The sequence below is a fragment of the Oxyura jamaicensis genome, chromosome 6, assembly GCF_011077185.1.
Source record: "Oxyura jamaicensis isolate SHBP4307 breed ruddy duck chromosome 6, BPBGC_Ojam_1.0, whole genome shotgun sequence".
In the NCBI taxonomy this organism is placed as follows: domain Eukaryota; kingdom Metazoa; phylum Chordata; class Aves; order Anseriformes; family Anatidae; genus Oxyura; species Oxyura jamaicensis.
Genome location: NC_048898.1, coordinates 8,860,268 through 8,874,990, shown reverse-complemented (window position 1 = coordinate 8,874,990; position 14,723 = coordinate 8,860,268). Strand labels below are relative to the sequence as shown.

General features: G+C 37.5%; 1 protein-coding gene across 3 annotated transcripts in view; it reads right to left on the bottom strand.

Moving 5' to 3' along the window:
- Window positions 1-14,723, bottom strand: part of BMPR1A (bone morphogenetic protein receptor type 1A) — an 84,531-nt gene that overhangs the window by 41,809 nt on the left and 27,999 nt on the right. Inside the window, exon 2 of one of the 3 annotated variants that reach the window (XM_035330805.1) lies at window positions 4,918-5,044. The exons of 1 other annotated variant lie outside the window; for it this stretch is intronic. The gene's annotated coding sequence lies outside the window, so the exon portion shown is untranslated. The remainder of the gene's footprint in view (window positions 1-4,917; window positions 5,045-14,723) is intronic. One more of the 3 variants, XM_035330806.1, reaches the window with a different exon arrangement.

Sequence of the window (14,723 nt, the reverse complement as noted above, 5' to 3'; positions counted from 1 at the left end):
TTAACAGGTAACTGTTTATTAAAATGTATTTTAACTGGACTCCTATGATTTATTTTCATGTAATTCTGTTTATCAACTCTAACACTTCAGAAACATTTCACCTAACATTTCATGAAGCTTACCATAACGTTATAAACTTGGAATCTCCGGAGAAGGTCATTCTTAACTTTCAATCCTAGCTCAGGGGATTAAAAGTCCATATCTAATATTTTAATGTTTCAGAACAGTATCATCATAAATAAATGTTTATCTGCTTGGTTTTGCCTTGAGGGAGTAGGGAGACAAAACCTATTCTTCAAATGAAAACAAAACAAGCCATGTTATTGTTTAGGAGATAACCACATCTTACCATTCTTAATCTAAACAGCAAGTCAACAAATAAGCAAAACAGAAAACTGTGTATGTTTCTAATTGCATATCCATGTTACAATCTCATTGTAAAATATATTCCCATTAATACAAACGTCTTCAGACTGTATGGTGAATGCATTCCCTATATACTTCTCTCATCTTCTTCTAAGATCTTAAATTAATTTTCCATCCTACCATAAATTCCCATCCTCAGATACAGAAATAAAACAAAATTTAGCCTCCTCTTACTACATAGGAACTTGCCCAGATTTCTTTGAGTTATGCTACACTTTCAACAGTAGCTTCTCAGCCTGACAGCTTCAGCATTAAAAAATAAAAAAACAAAGGGACTGTAGGGCAGTATAATGTGATCTTCCTAAACCTGACAGTCCAGGTCCAGCAATCGGGAGGGTTCTTAACTTAACTTAAGCTGTCTGAGATTGAGATAGTCATGCTACTCGCACAACCTGGGCTAAGCCAGGACAAGTGGCTTTAAGTACTGCCAGGAGGATGCTGACCACAGACGAGGCATACTTTACTTTCCAAAGGACCTGCAAAATGTGTGACAACATGCTTCAGAAGAGAGCAGCTCTGCAGTGGAATCACTGGCACTTCCTGTTTTGATCAGCAGATTAAAAAGAGGACACATTTCAAGTTACTCCACTCCTGGAAAATGCTTTCAGCACACTGCCCTCCATTTCCCATTCGTGGTTTGAGCTCCAGTGGCTGAGCCTGTTTGTTATGGAATTAACTCCGAGCAAATAGTTTGCTGCCAAGGAAATTCAGTGACAGCTACCCCGACCTTACAGAATAATAGCTTCCTAACTGAATGGAGATCTTGCACAGTCTTGATGGTTAATAAGAAAATCATTACAAGAACAACATCTCATCACTTGAAGATTTTGTTCTGAGACACCTGACGTGTGTTCCTGGCTACTAAACGAACAAGCTCCGTTCCACGAGCTGAGATGGCTCTACCACCACCACTTGGACTCTACAGTCACTAGAAGCTGAAAAGTAGGAAGCTATTCCAAAACCATCAACTGAAGTTACTGGCCAAGCAGCTCTGTATCACAAGTCTTTAATCTTCTTTTAATTATTGCCTTGCTAGAAGAAAGACAAACTAGGGGACTATATCACAGTTTAGTGGAAAAAATACATAGAAGCAATCCAAGTTCAGTTTTCAACACTCTAAAGAAAACAGTGTAATCACACAACCAAAATCTTTATGTTAAATAAAGACACAACACGATACAGGAGACTAGTTGCAGAAGGTAATTAAGCATACTTAGCCATACTGATCAGGTGGAAAATACTAAACCCTATTTCTCCAATTACATCATGCAAATGCTGAAGGCTTTCACAAATTCACAGCTACAATTAAAAAAGACATGTATCCTCCTAAGACATAAGAGAATTTAGCACTCTCAAAAATAAATTACAATTAGCTAAACCACAAGAAGTGCCATATTACCAAGAGATTCTGTATTAAAAATTAAAATAAACTAGGATTATTCCTCATCTTGAGATCTTAAAAACTGTCAGACACCTATGATATGCTTCAATGAACCTTAACATGGAGGAGATAGAGAGATTTAATTGCAACTTTTCTCTGTACACCACCTAGGAACTAACAAACGAAGTTCCAATTATAGATGCTAACATCTTCTTTTATATGATATATATTTAAGATTAAAGCATTCACTATCTCAGAGTTTTATGGGTGTCAAAATAACAAATGGGCTAGAAAAATTCAACTGAAAGCAGGTCACGCTGTGAAATACAACACTGCTGATCTCACTCAAAGTATATAAATTGGCTGATCAACATCTGGGCAGATACACTCTGTCCTTATCCAGTATTCATGTTCTTTCCCTCTTTTGGCCTTTGTAACCTTATTTTTTTTCATCTTTTGTCTTTGTCACTTGGCTATTGAAATTAAATTACAAGGTACAAAAAGAGGAGATAAAACATGTAGGAACACAAACGACTGGCAAAATAACCATTTTTTTTATTTGGTTCTAACACACTCCCTCTTTCTTGTTATTTGCATGCTTGTTGACTTACAAGTCCATAATCTTTAGTAAAAACAGGACAAGCTGTGTCAAGATAGTGAAATCTTGTGGTGGAACAGTGGTGTTATTTTACTTTTTGTCAGATCACTGATTTACCTATAGGGAAACCATAAAACACCTCCCCCCCATCTATTGCTAATACTATTAAAAAATATAATGGATAGAGGGGAAGGTGATGGTAGTCTGTGGAGTTAGGGTGGTTTTTTTGTTTTTTTTTTCATTTAATTTTAAAAGAAGACTTAAAAGGAAAATACAGACAGTATCTCAAAGACACAATAAATGAAATTTACTGGTATTCTTTCCGTAGAAAGCTCACCTATACTTGGTATTTCCAAACATTTACCTTTCCTCAAATCTCTTATATAAAAGGAGTGAGATTTTTTCATTAAAATTTAAAAGACTATTCACCTAAATACTGTTATCAGTTCTAAATGCTTTGGGAGTGGGATTGCTGAGAACAGTGGGCAAGAAAAAACTATTTTATGACGACCCTACCCCTTACAATTCTCTATTCTTATGAAACGTTGAGATTTAAGCAAACACAGCACATTAATCACTCTTCTCAATAGCAGATGTGATTCTAGTGTTCAGAGCAGACTGTCTAGGTTAATGAAGCTATGTAATGCTACAAATAGCCCCTAAAGTTTACAGCTTCCTATTAGTATGCACATGTTCCCCATAACCTCAGTTCTGAAATTTTTGTAATTACATGGCTGAAAACAGAAACTGTTATTCTTGAGAGGCAAAAGAGTGACCTTACAAGACTGCCACATCTGTAGAGTCCTCCTTATTGATTTAAAAAAAAAAAAAAAAAAAAAAAAAAGGAAGATAATTGTTATCTGTTGTTCAACTGTCTCTGTCATTGGATGAGAAATTACCTGCTCCCTCCCACAGGGAGAAAAAGGGAGGAAATTAATTTTTGGTCCTGTCACAGTGCAAAGCCTTTAATTTTCAGTGCTACCCTTTACTTTTTAGCAGTACGTAAGTGTGCTACATCTGTCCTAGATGCTATTTTAGCTGCAAGATGCACAGTAAAACTGGCTTTTTAATTACCCTTACTTCAATATGTGGAATATGGATTAAACAAACAAAAAAAAAATAGCACTTGCCTGTCTTCGTGTATTGTCAAGCATAAAATAACCTGAGTAAAACAGAAATATGAAAGAAACTAACATACATCATCAAGCTAACATACATCAAGACTTGTTCAATGTAGACCAGATTAAGATCTTCCTCACCTGAAGTACTGCAGATTGACTATAAATCTTACACTTGCCAACACAAGTTTAACTTCATACCTTTGTTAATTTGTTTATAGTGTACAGGAAGTTACTACTTTTGAGTAACAACTCAGCAATAGAAAAATACAGGTTACCTGAATTTAATGCTCATCTTTCCCTTGGAGCTTTTTCTCTAAAATTACAGTTCCACAAGAGGATAAATGCCTAGATGGATAGGTTATATCTGTCAAATATATGAATTCTGATTAACCTTCCTCAGCTAATCTCTGTAAGTGGAAGAGGCATCATCCTGCTTTAAGTGAACTTAATTTTCTTGAAAAGGGGATTAATGCCAGTTTGTAACAGGGGCCACAATCTACAGGACTACAATAATTTGAGACACAAACTTCTTTTAAGAAAGAACAGAGGACAACTGATCAATCTTGGGGGCATAAGTCTCTGAAGATGTCTCACCTGTTATGAAACCCTGTTTCTACCCAAATGGGAAAAAGTGAGAGGAAGGGCCAACACTATCACATCTTAAACACTGTATGTAGGCATTGCCTAAGTTCTAGCAAAACTAGAACAATGAGAAACTAGATGTAGATGTAGGAGGGCCAGTGATCATTATCTTGAAACAGAGTTAATGCTGCAGAAGAGAGTTGTGAAATGAGTCAGAAATCTGATGTTTCAGGATATTTGTACATCTTAATTACATAAAGGAAAAAAAGCTTTAGACACCACTAGGCAGCAAATTTGAAACAACACACCTCCATACCCATAACTCACAATTACAGGAATGACTGAGTTACCAAGGCAGTGGAATTCATCATGAAAAAACATGTTATTAATAGCAGTAATAATAAAAAGAACAGCATAACAAAATTTTGTACCCATCAAGCACTATGCCAGAAGACAAGATGCCCAACTGGCACGTCACTTCGCAGCATAGAGAGTCATTTACTTCAATGAAAGGATTACTAATAATTGTGACTGGACAGGTTGCAGTGAATAGAATTTGACTGATACGGAACGGTAACTTTTTTCCAATATATCTCCATAAAAGAGGTCTCTGTAGCTGACACTGTTTGTTCTCTTTTTGTAACTAAAACATTGAACAGAACTAGATCAAACAGCTGTTTCAGAATGGTATTAAAAGCTCTGTTATCAGCATAAAAGGTTCAAAAAAAATTTAAAGAAAGATAAGGTGGCTGTTTATTATATGCATATTTACTCCTGAAACATTAAAAATACAACTTTCATGCTTTTACCTTACCTCAGAATTAGGAAACTGAATGAAACTGTATTGTACTTCAAGCTTCCTCCAGACTGTTTTCATCTGTACTTCCACTTCATTAGTTCAAAGGTGATACTACGGAAATGCATATTTCTATCAATCTGTAAAACAGGAAGAGAATTTAATCTAAGCGTTATCCAAAGAAATTGCATTGACAGTTTATAGTACATAACGCAAACTGCAGAAACTGATATCCAGAAGTACAGAAGGCCTCTGCTATTATGAACTGCTCCGAGAAAAAAATTTCTTAGACACTTACATTTGTAGTAGTTGTACAGCTGCAGCATATTGGTGAAATACTGATACTAAAAAGCATTTAAATTAAATTTTATTTCTACTACATACACATTTGTCCTTGATGAAGGGAGATGCTTGGGAGGAGGGATGTTAAAAACCCCTGTAGATTGTTTTCTTATGAAAATATGCCTTTCTAATCTCTCCCAACAACACTGATTCACCTGGCCTGCACCAACCTGATTAACAAGCCACTAGGTTTCTCCAACTTTATTTGTTTTTAAGACTATGCAACAAATTAGAGGACACATGGTGTGGTGACTCCAATGGAAAAAACAAAACAAAACAAAACAAACAAAAAAAACAATGCCCAAGTCAATCTTTATTAAACACAGAACAATCTGTAAGACTGAAGCCTCACAACAAAATTCCACTCGTGTCACCCCATTAGCTGTGGTACACAATGAGCCATATACAGAGAATAATAAAATATAATAATAAAATAGTAATAATAAAGTAAATAGAATAGTAAATAAAATATAATAATAAAAAAATGGAGGAATAATCAGTAGGTTTATCATAGCTACACAAAGGTATTACTGTTCCTGGGAAGAAAAAGCAAGTCAAGAAGTTTGGGAAAAAAAAGTAAAAATACTGGCAATAGGGTGGGTTTCATTTTTTGTTCGTGTTCTTGAACTGGCCTACACTCAAGCGTCAGAGGAAAGCAAGGAACAGGCTCTTACCCTGCATTCTAACAGTCGTAGTAAGCCTGACTTCTGTCAAGTCCCATGGATTTTAAACATTTATGTGGAAAGCTAATTTGGGCTTATCAGCTTTACTACTTAGATTCCAACTTGAGCATACGGCACATATTGCCAGCTCTTCCCATTTTATCACAGCGTCACAATTTGTGAATGCTTCCATCATCCAAAGCTTTCAGAAATATACTAGAATTTTATTACTAAGAACTTCTAGTCTTAAAACTGCAAAGATAACCTTGAAAGTAACAAATGCTCCAACATCAGCAACCCAGACATGCTGTTAAAAAATATACAACCAATCTTATAATCTAGTGATTTAATGCCTTATTTCTGAGCGTGGAAGCCAACAGTACTGGATGAATCATGAGCCTAACATGATTTCTAGCAGAGGAAAAGTTTCAGTGTCCACCTCTCTAATCTTTTCCTTTCTAAGCTCTGTAAGGACCTTTACCATTACAAGGTCAGGATACTTCTGTCTCCATGTCCATTTATAAGCACTGTTTCTAACACACTGAGGTTTAATAGTCCTGGTAATAAATAATAAATCTGTGTAAAATGGCAACCCGAAACCATCCTGAATATCAGATAGCAGCAGTTCTTAAAGACAACTGTCTCCACTGAGCAGACAGGCTGACACTTGATTGCTATTTCTTCCACGGTAGAATTGGAAAAACATTCTTGCCATGCAAAGGTGTTTGTGGGGAATGTTTTTGCTTTTTTAAAGCAAGTTTGTAAAACGTCTACAAAATAAATCCATCTCTCTCTCTCTCATCAAGACTCCAGTTCACCTTCTGTTGGACTCCAAAAGACAGGACTATAAACAGAAAAAGGTCAGTGTGCTTTCTGTTTTTACAACATGGCCAAATCCCCTGTATCTAATATCTGATTTATACAAAGACCACTTTGTATTATTTAAAAAGCCTGCTTTGTAAAGGCATTTCTGAACACTGCTGGTCCTTTTTTTTTTTTTTTTTAAACCATGTCCTCTTTCCAAACTCCCAAACTGATGAAAATTCTTAGTAAATGTTAATTTCTGTTAAGTATTCATTGAATTTCCTGATCTTACTCCCATGTATCAGATACCCAAGTTCTCTCAACAAACAAAATAATTTTTGTGAACTTCTTGATGCGCACAACTGTGTATGTTCATATTTGAATTCAAATCTGTAGCGCTCTTCAGAAACCAATCCCCCCAAATACCCCTATTTTCCTCCCTTTACTTCACACAGCAAGGCAGCCCCCATGCACATGAAGATTTATTTTGGGTACATGGACATCAGAAAACAAGTTTCAGAAAGCACATCGTATATGCTCCAACCGCTCGCAGGAATTCAGCCACAGACTCAGAGGAGGACTGGTTTGAAAGAAAACCCTCACCAACTGTATAGCATGGCTGTCAGGTTCTCAGCACCTGGCAGATCTGATTCTCTTACACCACACTGCTGTGTAATGTGGACACAGCCTCTTCCCTGACTCTCCGAATTTCTGCATCAGTTCCAAATTCATGTCTGCCTTCTTTAAAAGGACAACTACAAAACCTCAGAGATGAGTGAAGTTAATGCTAATTATTAATTCATGGGAGTAACCTCACTGTGTTCTATTTCTTCAGTTTCTTTATCAGCATGAAATGCTACTTAAGAACATACTGAATTTTATAAAAAGCAATTGACTTAAATATTTATAGTTATCCAAAATGCTCAACTATTAATGGATTCGTTTTTCAGAATATTTAGTGTCATTCTTGATGGCATTTTCCCAGAAGAAATGCTGTTGATAACCAATAAAACTATTTAATAAGTTATTCACACAATTCCATCTTCATTTTATTAGAACTTCGTCTGCTACAATGGTTGCAAGAAGCACCAACAAATTCAAGAGTACACAGGCTCACAGCCCTTGCCACTAGTTACATGTTGAATCCAGATTTATCTGGAAATTTTTGCATCATTAAGATTAAACTTAGGATCTTTGTACACTATTAACTCAGGAGTATTGTCCCCCAATCTAAAGAAAAGAAAAGGTCTGAATGACATTAATATACTAATTATAATATACTAGCTAACCCAAAGAACTGTAACTTTGCAGACACCAGCAGGCCACAGGGAACAATCCGAGCACCCAGCGTGAGCTGATGTAGGCTCGTTCGGCAGGAGGAAGGACTCTCCTGCTAACGCGGGGCAGGAATGAACAGCCCTGAGCAGGACAGGCAGAATGGAGGGACTTGCAGTGGCAAAGCTCGGAGCAGAAACCAGACTCAGGCTGTGGATTCCTCCTTCTTGTCGTTCTGCTTATCTCTAGAATCAGCTTCCCTTTGCAATAGCTCCTGGTCCTCCAGCTCCAGGGCCACATCCAACTCATTCCCCTACCTGTCTACACTACTCTCGATGCGAATGAAGTTTCCTGGCACTTGACTCTCCCTGGCTTTGTTTCTCCAAGTCATTCCTCCTGCAACCCCAACTGCCTCACCTGTTTTCAGCTCTGTTAACCTTATTTCTCTTTGATGATCTGTTCCACATAAACACACCTTTTTACATCTTGCAGTTGGGGAAAATTATCCTGTATTTTGAAAAGAATCAAAAAAGGAACCTTCAGCATGGATTAGAAATCTTAGAGCAAAACAAAACAGAGGTGGACAAGGGGCATTCCTATACGGCTGTAAACATCTAATAGCTGACAAATCTATAGCTGAATAACCACCACAGCTTTTAGACCAGAAACAGACAGGAAAGGTCGGCACAGCGGAGGCGTACAAATGAAGGACAGGATATTCAGGAGGGCTCTACCTTTAAATGGAAACTGGCTTACTATGGATCTTAGGAACAGAAGGGTAAAAGTGCAACTAGTTGCACAGAAATTTCTGTTAAGCTCCTGTAACTCAGCTGTGCATTTTAAATGCAAAATTATGCATATTTAAGGAACACAAGTTTAGAAAGCAACTTTAAAGTAACATACCAGTTAAAGTAATTCATTGGAATTAAGTACATGATCATAGAAGGATTCTTTGGTACAGATGATGGGTTAAAGACTTGTCAATTCATTCCAGCTTCCAGTTACTTCTTCCTCACTCCTAACTAATCCAGCCACCACTGCTTCACTTCTGCAGGGTTCACCAATTCAGACAGTCATACCTTTATCACAGTTTATGAAACAGAACTTTGTTTCGAGGTTCCTGTGAATTCAGATCACAGGCTTGGGCGATAACAGATAGAAAACAACAGGGGCAATAACCTTCATCACTTCATACTTGGGGTTGCAGCAAAGGGAGAATGAGGAAATCAGGTGGTGCTGGCAACACGTAAGCAGTGCTGAAGGGTTCACAGCCAGCTGATGATTCTGTTAACAGACAGGAGAGGTCTCAGAAGCAAAGCTATCCATTCTAGGGTAAACTATAGTCAAAAAAAAGAAAGGCTTTTTGTTTTAAATCTAGGTATGCATAAAATATACCACAAGCCCAGACGGTGACTGTTGAAGATGCTTTAGTCAACAGTCTCATGACTGCCACTAGCAAATTTAGCCAGAGCTCCTATAAGCTAAAAACAGTTCAAAAATGGTGATTATACTGCTATGAGAAGTCTACTGTAGCCATGAAATTTGAGTGGAATTTTAAAGGGAAAGCTGCCATACCAAATTTCCAAATCCTACTTCAAAGTTCACATCCAAGAATATGAATTTCTTAAGGAAAACTTTTTCAACGAATTTACATGTGAGTAGAACCCCACACTACACTGGTAAAGCAAATACAATATTGCCTGCAGCACACCCAAGGCTTGATGGCTTTGTCAGTGGAACACTGAAGGATCTTGGAGAGCAAACAGTCCTTCCAAATATATGGGACCATTACATGAAATAAACTGATGCTTAGGTTGAATAACCTTATGCAGCCTCTAGACACCGGGTTGCAAGTTCTGAAATAAGAGCCTGAAAAATGGTTCAAGCACATTTATCCAATCCTTGAGGCAAGCCAGTTTTGACTGATGTCCTACTTCATTAAGGTTGTATCTGCATGCAAACCGATTTTAAAATTTAATTTTAAGCCTGGCTGCATTCCCTTGAATTTTAATACAGAACCACCAATTTATTCTTGCGAGGTATTTAAAATTCAAGGAACAATATGATATTCCAGCACTACATGTCATATTTCACATCTGTATGTGAGTCTCAAAATAGCTTACGATACCACTGATCTTTTAGCACTTGCAAGTTATTCTCAGAAAGCGCGGATTTCATCATCTTCACTGATTACTGTATGGATACCTTATGGCAAAATAAACTTTTTATCATTTGTGGGCAGATTTACTGAACTTCAAAAATACTACCTTGAAACAGTTTGATGAAAACAAGATATTGCATATAAATAATATAGACTTAAACATCAACGGGTCAGCTGAAGTACTCATCTAACCTGGCTGATGGCATGTGCAGGCAGGTAGGACAACGAGCGCTGCTCACCAGTTCAAAATCTCAACTGGCCTTTCATTTCTAGTCTGACCAAAAATATAGGGAAAATCTGTACAACTGAAAAAAAAAAAAAACAATACATCAGCTTTTCTTTAAGTCAGATCTCCCTCTTTCTAAGGAAAAGCCCTTCTCTATCGGCAGATTGCAGCCTTCTTCCTTCTGGAACAATATTTTTATTATGAAGATCGTTAGCTGCAAATTAGACCACTGGACTAGGCCTAGGACATTCACGTAAGTTTTTACTCAGAAGGTGTTAGAGCACTCTTCATCACATCTCACACTGTTCTCTCCCTGTAAATATGGGAGAGGGTCCCTGAACATCCTCAGGCTTTACTCATGAGGTCTTACAAGTGGGCAAACTTACACAAAGGCAGAAGACATGCTAAGTAGGTAGTATTTGAAGGACCCACACTGCTTCACAGCTTGGTACTCTGCGCTTGTTACGCGTTTCTGTTGTCATCATCTGAGCTTCCTGCTGAGATACAAGACAAAGTGTTCTACATGCTCAAACTTCTGAAAAATCATTGCCCCGGGGCCTATCTGGAAAGATCAGAACAGAAACTCCTGAGTGAAACCATAGCATGCAGTAACAGACAAACAGGAAGTAGAGGATGCATTTTACACAGTGACATGAATCTGTATAAATTGCAATGCACTGCACCCTCCAGAAGACCTTGTGACACAAGGAATTTATTACTGGGGCCACGATGAAAATCCAGACATGAACCTCCTGCGATACTAACTTAGACCCATAACAAAAGTCTGCTTTGGCAGTAGGGCTAGAAAATTCCACTAGGCTTTTACTTCGTCCTAACAGATCCAATTTCTGATAGCAGAAAGTTTAAGCCTTCTCATTCCTTAGCAGGATATCTTGAATATTTCATTCTGGCATAGCTAGCTACATCACCTGAAGTCACCCGAAGGCTGATCTTTAGCTGCTGTGCAAGCAGGCTCTGCACTCACAAAGAAGCCTCAGTATTTCTTTCACTTGTCTCAAATGTTCCTCATCCACAGGTCCAATGAGTCAGATTGAAAACATATCAGCTGACTCTCTATACTTTGCAGCTAAAAGCTATCTGACAACAGCCTGCTGTTGAATCAAAAGCAGTTATGTAGTATGCCATCCCCAAAGGCAATCCCATCAGCCTGCAGCACTTGCTTGATGAACTACCCAGCTCTGAAGCATCACCATGAAGAAGTCAAGCCAGAATATGACTTGCCAAGCTTTGTTACTAAAACAACTGGACTAGAGACTTTTATTTGCAAGCACTTCTTTCATCACAGCTCTCCAAGTACCCAAAACAGTCCTGAGAAGTGCCTCTGTTTTTAAGAGATCTAAAACTCAACTGTTTTACCTCAACTTTGGAGGTACCCAACAGAAAGCTAGCTCCCCTATCCACAGTCGAAGCTTGCTCTCAGCATTGTATTGGCCTCACAATTAACACTGTCTTCTACTGCATTTGACGCCGCTGAAAACATGGCTAGGTGCGATACCATGTACTTAGTAAGTCTCCCTAAATTTTGGAAAGTCATCAAAAACAGGTTCTGGGCTGTTTAGTCATCAATCAAATTTCATAGTCAACTTCTCGACGTGCTTCAAAACCTGTGTGGGCCCTATCACTTGGCTAGTAGTTTGCCTTTTGCAGATGAAAGTAACAATAATATGTGATCACTTGGCACACAGACCTAGAGGCGCACATTCTTATCATAATACTGATCCTGGGAACGCTGCCCGGACTTCAGTTTCTCTCTGACAAAAGCACCAATGAAATCTAGCTTCTGCCTATGCAGCAGGACCACTAGGCCATGTTTAGCTAGGTGATCCTTTTCCTCCTCCCACAAGATTCCTGCAAAAAGGTCAAGTGTTCCTTCAATCTGCCTTTTCATAGAGTGATTCAAATGTGATAACGATTTTCAGGAATGCCTTGATTTTTTTCTGTATTTGTTATATATTTGTATCTTACATTTATATACATACGTCACAACTTCAAAGTCCCATGGTCTTGGACACTATCAAAATACTGCCTTTAAACTTACAGAACATTCCTCTTAGTTTACACACTTCCTGAATCAGCTGAAGACAAAAAACAAAACCTGGTACATGAAAACCATCCATCCCTTTTTCAGGTACTTTCATACCAAAAACATAGTCAGACCCATCACCTCAGCAGTCCTGACCATATGGAAATGGTGACAGAATCTTCACAGAAACCATGAATCTCTCACACACACAAACACACACACAGAAGGGTTAAAGGCCTCCACCACAAGCAAACCCATCAGATACAGAAGTTTTCCCAACAGAAAACAGCACGGCCTTCAAAAGGGACTACATGCTAACGATCAGGATCGCAGTCTATCACTCCTGGGGGAAACAAGACATGCTAAAACTCAAAAAATTACTACTTTTTCCTTAAGATGTGAGAATATACACAGGTATTTTTGGCAGCTTAAACAGACTTTATGTATGGTAAGAGCCCTTAAAAATAACTTTATTCTAAAATCATAAAACCACTTTTTAATAGCTAAAAAGTGTTCTTCCCTGAAAGCCATGTAAGCACCTGTGTCTCAGCCTTAGCTTGGCCTTCTACAACAAAAGGCCCATGGTATGAGCCTTTCTACTTTTAAATCTGACACACAGAAAGCAGTTCAAGGTCAGTCATAATGTTTTTGTTTTTTTTGTCAATGATGATAACAACTTACAAAGAATATGGAAACCTTAAGGTGCAGAAGTTAGCAACTGGCACAGAGACAGAGTTTAATCGTCCACCCCTGGAGCTAGAAAAATACACATACTCCATTAAATGGCCTTTACCGAAACCAAAATCCTATCGGCATTAGAGGCACAAAAACACAGAATTCTTGCCTTGCCCAATAAAATCTGTTCAGCTAAACATATAAACCTTAAAATTTGCATTTGTTTCCACCATTGTAAAGTGAAATAAAAGAATCAGTCAACTATCATTAACTCTTAAAATTGGCAGTGACTATTAAAGCAAGGGAAGTATGAATTAAGTTCATGCAGTTCACGTTACACCAATAACATGGAGGAGACTGTTTGTATTTATATACTAAACCATAAATTTAGACTCCTATTGATGTAATTCCTAGTAACACAATGGCTACTTTATTTTGTGTAACTGGTTAGTCATACTTTAATCAACACTCAAATTTTATTAAAACGTACTGCAAAGTGTTTCCCTTCAGACTAGTTATGACTTATCAATACTGCTTTGGAAAAAGCTGACTATTATAAGGATGGTCAGATCAGGAGGCTCGAAGCTGCTAGAGATCCGTGCATGATTTGGTGATACAGATGACTCAACAGCTGGAATAAGAACATTATATGTAAGTTTGGTTCCCAGTAGACCCACCCGTATTTCCCAGAATACAAACACATTCATGTGAAATAGTGATAGGCCATGTAGAGAACCACCAGACTCGCCTCCAAAAATTTTTAGAGCAGACAACCAAGGACAGGAGCCTTTTGCAGACAATAGCTTTTAGCTAAGAGATCCCATCCAGCCCCCTGCTCTCTTTAGTCATTAACATACATTACGGTGGCATAACAAACCCAGAAAAGAAAGGCATATAAAAGTACTGCAAATTATTCTAGACTACTTCAGAATTTATTCTAAGTGATGTATCTGAAACTTAACTATTTCCACAGTCTATAGAGTAGATTCTTCTGCATAACATTTCAGGAAGTCAGGATCTGATATTCCTCCAGCACAAAATGTTCTGCACAGTTATCTTAAGGGATGGTCTGGTTTTATGCAATTAACTGATATTACAGAAAAAAACTATACATCTTTGGCGAAGAAGACACAAAACTAAAAATTTTGCCATTTTTTCATAAATCAATGGTACAAAACCCTTCAACTTCTATTGGTAAGGCGAAGTGATGATGTGCTTCATAACCCAGAAAACTGTATGAAATTATCTTGGTAGCATTTGATTTCATCTGATCGCAAGTGGACTGGACTTTCCTTCATCTGTTTAAAAAATGGTGTCATAATTTCAGGCAACCCTTCCCAATGAGGTAAGATTGATTTCTTATTCAGACAATTATTAGTCCCATCCCCAGAAAACAGTATTTATTTATTTTTTTAAAATATTATACATTAAAGTAAGTATATACATCACCTCTAAAAAAAAAAGTAATAATTATGGAATCAAAAGTATTTGATTTAAAAGATTGCACTAGGGACTTATCCTTGTAATCTTGGTCCCTGAAAATTCCTCAAAAATTATTTCAGAACAAAATGAATTAAGGAAATTAGAAGAAAAATCCTGAGTAATAAAATAAAATGGATCCTGCTAATTC